The following is a 7667-nucleotide window of genomic DNA, read 5'->3' on the forward strand; positions in this document are numbered from 1 at the left end:
TCATAACGAATCACATTATTGTTTGCCAAATTCCCTTCAAAATTTATCAACATTAAGTATTGATTTTTTTTTTATAAAAAATAATAAACTAATTAGGAAGGAAATAAATTTAGTTTTAAATAATGCACTTATTATCCTATTATATTTTTAATTATTTATAAAACTGTTATTCTTATAGCATCACTGGTATTGAATTTAACAAACGAAATACATTGTAATAATTATGTTTACAGTAGGTATTTTATACCTGTATGATTTAAATTACATAAAAATTACTACTTTTAATTAAATAAATAAAAATGTTTCATTACAATATTTGATGAGTATATTATGATCTTTTTTGGTAGTAGATGTAAAACAGAAATATTGAAACCAATTAACAAATAAGTATATACCTATATTATCAGGGCACCCCCCAAAAAAAACATTCAAAATACGCCACTGAATGTATCTAGTAAATTTGATCATTGTGATTGTGCATCCCAACTACATTTTTTCAATTATTTCGTCCTCGGTATATTATTTGAGTAATTTTTACTTTTACACTTATTAATAATACAACGCCAATTTCGTAAGCCATTTTCTGCAGTATAATTTAATTTTTTTTTTTATTAAATCACTGTTAAAAGCATTTTCTTATTTGACTGTACATGAATTCTATTGCGATTATTGGTTAAAAAAATGTTGTTGCCACCTCCTGAAATGTAGGTATGACGATATTGTATATACGAGTGTCGGGTTACCAGCACAACACGGTGACACACTCAAAGCTTAACAGACTAAACTCAACTACTTAAGCAATATTTGACTAAACAATATAGGCAGGTACCTACTTAATGCTTAACGGAGTTTACAATTAGTCATTGTAATTTTTTGATCCGATCATTTTATCAATATTTTCAAACGTGCTATTTACAGATTTGTACAAAATACTTAGAATTTAAGTATTATTTTTCACATTATAAGGAATACTTCAACATCATAATATTGTAATTAAAAATATAAAAAAAATATTTACCTATTCTATTTTATTAAGTTAGTTTATGCTAGTTAATGATTTGAAACACAAACACTGCGGGTTTAACATAGTACAAATAGTAATTATAGGTAAATAGATAGGTGCGTGTTAAGTCGAATTATTTAAACTAGACAACAAAAAAAAAAACAGAAATAAATGATTATTGAAATTTAATATTATCCACCTCCCTATATTCATTTTATTATAAAAGATATACATTGATTTTATGGTAAATATAATTTTATTTTAAATTAAATTTTAATAGCTGTCATTTCATCTAAAAATTTAGGTGACTCGAATCAGTAACTAAGTTAATTTTTTGCCAAAAAACATATATGTAAGGGCTTAATTACTCACAAATCGCAAGCGTTATGTGACAACGTGTGGTTTTTCAAACCTGAGCATTTGTTAGTAAGCTCAGAAAACCAAATATGAAGCAAATAGTCAATATCATTTAAAATCGCCTTGATTATAGGTAAGTACTTTACCGATTATTAAAACACAAAAAGAAATATTTTTAACGGTACCTACTTTATGATAAATAATAATTGAGTTATAATTCTAAAAATGACCATCAGGGGTGGCGGACCTTTTTGGAGTTAAGTGCCAAATTTTCCAGTCAAGGTTTTGAAAACTTTTCACTTGCCCAAAGGAAATTATATATTATTTTATTAAGTAAGCACACCTCTTTTTTATTATTTTATTAAAATTAAAAATATAACTAAAACAAATGTTTTATTATAATAGGTACACCAAAAATTAAAATACAATATAAAAAAAAAGTTATTTATTTTAGTAGGTACGTAGAAATGTATTTAAAATATATAAAAAAATATTTATTGTTTAAAATATATAAAAAAATGTATAAATGTCAAACATAGTTTAGTTATTTATATTAATTATATTACTTATGTTATGTAATAATATTAAAAAATGATCAACATTTTATATTAATACAGAGAAATATTTTGAGCGATTCCGCATAAAAATGATATTTTAGTTCTAATGTCTTACATTTGAACAATTTTTAGGTTAGATTAATATATTTTGATGGTTAGGTCTATTAAGACATTATTTATTTTCTTTTTTTAATTTTTTTTATGTCCAATTGTCCCCACGTCAAACGGCTACGTCTATTTATCCCTATTCGTTATAATGTAGGTCTTTCCGTAGAAATGGAATGTAACAAAAATAGAAATTCCATTTCTATGGAAGTTGGAAAGAGCCACATAATAAAATATTCTATTATCACAATATACTTCACTGCCAAGTGCCAAATGTGCAGGGAATGTTAAAGATGTCAAAAATAAGACTACATTTACACTATTATTTTATTTCATTATTTGTATTGATTAATGATTATTATATTTTAATATTATATAATTATATTCTACTTTTATAAAAACGCAAATCTGTGATTTATCAATAAACGAGTGTGTAGTTCGTCACGAAGTAAAATTATATTTTAGAAAACAATTTTTTTGGAAATGTAATATTAAATCCTGCAAAAAAAGGTTAACTTTTATGTTAGGAATTGGTTTGTTGACAGTCGTCATAAGCGCAATTTGAGGGGGGGCTAAGCCACCCAAAATAGTTTGTATATATCCCCTTTCACCTATATCTCGAGTATACCTACACACAGTACATACATGCAAATTATAATACCCCCCCACCAAAAAAAAAAAATTTTAACTCAAATTGCGCCGATGGCAGTCGTATTTTAAGTACCAAAACTCTTTTCTTCTTTTCTGTTTTCTCTATTATTCAGTTTAATTAGTTTAAAATAAATACATACATACCTGTTGACGAATCTTTTACTTAAAATTTCATAGACGTTCGGCCTTCGCAGTAGGTACCTACATATTTTTTTTGCACATCAGCAACGTTATCTTTGCCAGATTTATTTGTTTATTTTTTTTTTTTTTGGCGTAGGTACTGTAAACGTATTAAATTAAGACATTAGCAAAATAGTTGCCACCTCGTACCACATAGAATAAATAAAAATCCTTGTTGAAAAAGTTTGAACTTTTAATAATTCATTTATGCATGAAAAAATTAATTTATGATTGAACAAGTCGATTTAAATCAGATTAGGTTTGAACTTTTAACTAATAATTTACTTAAGTTGAATGACTCAGTTAATTAGTGAATATGATTTAACATTTGACATTCATTACTTAAGAAATCATTATTTTTGACTTTTTAACGTTAAGTTAACTAGTTCATTAACTCTATCAAAACTACTCAAATTAATCATCTTAATCATCAAGGCAATTTCTGCAGACTGAGAATAAATATATTTTATTTATTTTTATTTTTTTTAATAATTACCCATGTATTATTATAGTGAAATAAATGGTAACTTTTCTAAGTTAATTTTGTACGCACAGTAATCAATGACCAAGTGGCATATTTATGATTTTTTTTTTTTTTTGATGTGGTAGAGGTTTCGTTATAAGGAATAATTTAATTGTAACTATTTAATGTGTATATTATTCACACATTTTAATCTATAGGTAAAATACTTTAACATAGTACATACGTTATATCTAAATTGTTATTAACTCATACCCACTAGACTTCATGTAAAAAAAATAAATTTTTTACCATATATATAGATAATAATCTATAGATTTCAATATTTTTTTAGTCCTGTATTTCTGTCTAAGATTGAAAAATAAATAAATAAGAATATATTAAATTCTCTGCAGGGGTGGATCTTTTAATTCCCAACCATCACTGTAGTAACTAACAATATACCATTGCTAATTCACATAGTGTCAAAATATACATCTTACCTTATACCTTAGATGAAGGTATCTAATCTCATAGTTTGAGATTTACGTAACGGTATACATCAGGCGAGTTAGCCAGTTACTAATAAAATGTGGCATTATAAGATATGATGGTTCATATAAAATTATATGACGGGTTATGAGAATAAGATGCGAATGTTACGGTTAGACGATTTAAGAATATATACGTCCTAAGAAACAATAAGCATAATCTGCATGCCTCCAGGTAGACTAGGCGCCTATAGTGACTAATTATATATACATATATATAATATATATATATCAGTAATTTTCATGAAATATAAACGTAAGACTTTACATCAATAAATAAATCTAATCATATATTACTCTAAATATGTGATTTTATTTTTTTTAATATTAGAGAAAGAAAATCCACGGAGAAGGTTTAAAGTTAACTGATATCTACTTTATAAATCATAAATTTTGAACTGAAAGCTAATAGAAAGAGCTAACTAGTAATTCGTATACCTACTGTAGGAGGAGATAAATAAAAATATCACCTAGAGTGGTAGAGTAATATATTATTATAGGATAGATAGGTAGTAGATATTATTAGCATGAAAATAAAGGAATAAAAACATACATATTATTCCTATTATACTTATTATACCTTATGTCCAATCAAATTCAAATCAAAGCAACGCGCGCGTGAAAAATAAGATATCATGTGTTGTAAACGTAAACCAGCGAATAATGATGAAAATAATATAATAATAATTATATACTTGACAAGTACAATAACACATTTTTTTATTTATGTTAACCGCTTATATTTGAAAAAAAATTAGTTGAAAATAAATAAATAAGTAAATGATAATAATGACAAACATAATATATCATAATATTATACACTTATATACGTGAAAAAGCAAACGACGCCTAATAAAACACAAACGAAACTAAAACTATTTGAATTTGAACAAAAGCGATAAATTAATATTGATTAATATAATTAATATAAAGATTAGAAGATTACATTCGACAGAAATGTTAAGAAAAAATAATTTATAGAATATTATTCAAACAAAATATGAAATAATAATCGTAATAATATGTAAATATATATATATAGATGTATGTGAGGTAGTAAAGATAAACACAACAGTAAATAATAAACATATTACTGCAATGATATTTTAACCCATTACAAAGAAATTAAAAAAAAAGGTTAAATCAAATCAAATCATATCTAATAATAATAATAATAATAATAATAATAATATTGCATTATCTAATAATAATATATATAAATATTGGTTAACTACACAATTTAAGAAAAAAAAAAACACGTTTACATTAATATCAATGTAACAATAAAACATTGGAGATTTTATTATGACTTTGATCTTACGCGGTGACAAGAGATGGGGAACGGGAAGGGGTTATAAATAATGATGTCACGTTTTTTTTCATAAAGTTTGAACGTTTAGGGTACATATTATGTATATTAATAAATTATATATTACTTAAAATGATAGGTACATCTATAAACATTATATTATATGTAACAGAGAAGTAAATAAAATGGCGTTTAAAACGACAAATATATATTAATATATATTTATGTACAAAATAAGTATATTATTACGTACCACTCGTTGTACGTTTTTATATAATATAATTAATTACTGTTAAAGAAAAAGTATCTACGGAAGAAGTATAATAATAATAATTTATAATAATAATAATAATAATAATAATAATAAGTAGATAGTTTAATATTACATATATATAATAATAATATGTAGATGTATGCATGTACATGTTCGTGTAAATAATATATATATATTTATGTATAAAAGCGTATAATAATAATAATAATAATAATATCAAATTAGGTATTTAAATTTTACATTTTATGCAAATTGTTCGATTTGTTCAGCGGATAATCGCGTTTAGAATTGTTCTCCTGCTACCGCTATTACCATTTATTTATTTATTTATTATTATCATCATTATCATCATTATCATCGTTATTTCATTATATAATACATTGTTATTAAAAATTATTTCAATATTATCACAGAGTTTTAGTCATTTAGAAAATGTGTATGTGTGCGCACTCCCCCACACGGGGATATTATGTTAAGTACATATATTATTATGATATTTTAATTTTATATCAACAGCTTCAGTATTCGGTAAATGATTTATTCGAAAAAAAATGTTATTTTTTAACTACAATATATTTTGGGTAACATTTATTTCTTCACTACACGAGGACGGATTTTACTGAATATAATATTCCATTGACAAGACAATCGCACATTATTATAATATATAATACCTATTTGCACAAAGTACAGTGCACACAACATCTATATAGTATACCTAATACCTAGCTTACCTATATTGTATTATTGCTGTCACGGTATACCCACCTACCTACCTATATATTATAATATAATATATAAACAATTTTATACAGAATATATATAGATTATACCAATTACCAGTTATATCGCAGTCAATACCTACTTTTCCAGTCACGGCATACCATGGTATTAAAAATGTCGTTGCCTTGACGAATGGTGTACGCACGATTATAATGCGCCTATGAAAGCGACAACTATTTCTATACTATACACTACACAACATGTTATATTATTGTAATTAAGCGAACAAAAACGAAATAAAAGTTCTAAACATTAATTACGACTGATTAATATTGAATAGAATATTATATAAGTTGCGGGCTTGCGACGTGTGGATTTATATACTCCGACCAGTCCGACCGGGATTCCTGAAAAAAATTGGACAATCGACGAACCGAAGTCACGTCAGTAACGCGAAAGAGGAAAAGGAATAGAATGATGGCGTGTTTTTTACGCTTATTATACGAGAAAACAATTTGTCATTACTTTTTGTTCTATTCAACAAACATAGGATGGTATGTGTTTATATATATAATACCTTAATATTACTTTTGGGCTTCTCACTGCACTCTACGACACCCATATTGAGCCGTTATTTTACCACTGGAAGGATGGTCCCCACGGATCCACAAACATAAAATATATTGTTCAATGGATCTCATAAATACTAAACATAGTGTACATACGCTCAGATCAAAAAATACATAACCATACCATCTAATAAATAGACACACACATATATATATATAGTATATACAGGCTCTAAATCGATATCACGAGCCCTCCCAAAACTCAACTTGACATGTAAATACCCGGCAAAATATTTATGGTATAGCGATACCATACCGTCTGCGAACGAGTGTATAGCGTAACGCGAGTGCAGTGTCTGTACACGTAAAATACATGTTAATATGTCATCTGTGTCATGTCCTACTACAGAACCAATAAGGACTTGGAATGACTGGAAGATACGAATAGCATAATATAGGTATATACTTAACCACGGTGTAACATACTAACACCAATCGATACACGGGTAGTGCCGGATCTCGATTATGGTAAGAACCTATACCTATATCATACCACGTAAATTGTTGTAAGAGTAAAAAAATTGCAAACAGCCGACAGCCGGATCAAAAATACAAAAATGTTTTTTTTTTATATATATTGTTTTCGTATAATTAAAAACGATTTGTTGACACGGGATAATGTAACACAATTAACAATTATTTTTTTTCATAATATTATAATCACTTGAGCACTCATTTTGTGCACTGGTAAAATATTATATCTATATGTACGGGTTATTTTTTAAATATAAACTTATTACTACTCGACACGCAAGACAGGAGTGACGTTAAAACAGCTGACCCGCATTTATATATAATAATTAAATAAGGGATAATCAAAAAAAAAGGAATAAAATAAAATTAGTCGAAAAAACACAAACTCATTTAT

Source organism: Rhopalosiphum maidis, chromosome 3 (genome assembly GCF_003676215.2).
Source record: "Rhopalosiphum maidis isolate BTI-1 chromosome 3, ASM367621v3, whole genome shotgun sequence".
NCBI classification, from domain to species: Eukaryota; Metazoa; Arthropoda; class Insecta; order Hemiptera; family Aphididae; genus Rhopalosiphum; species Rhopalosiphum maidis.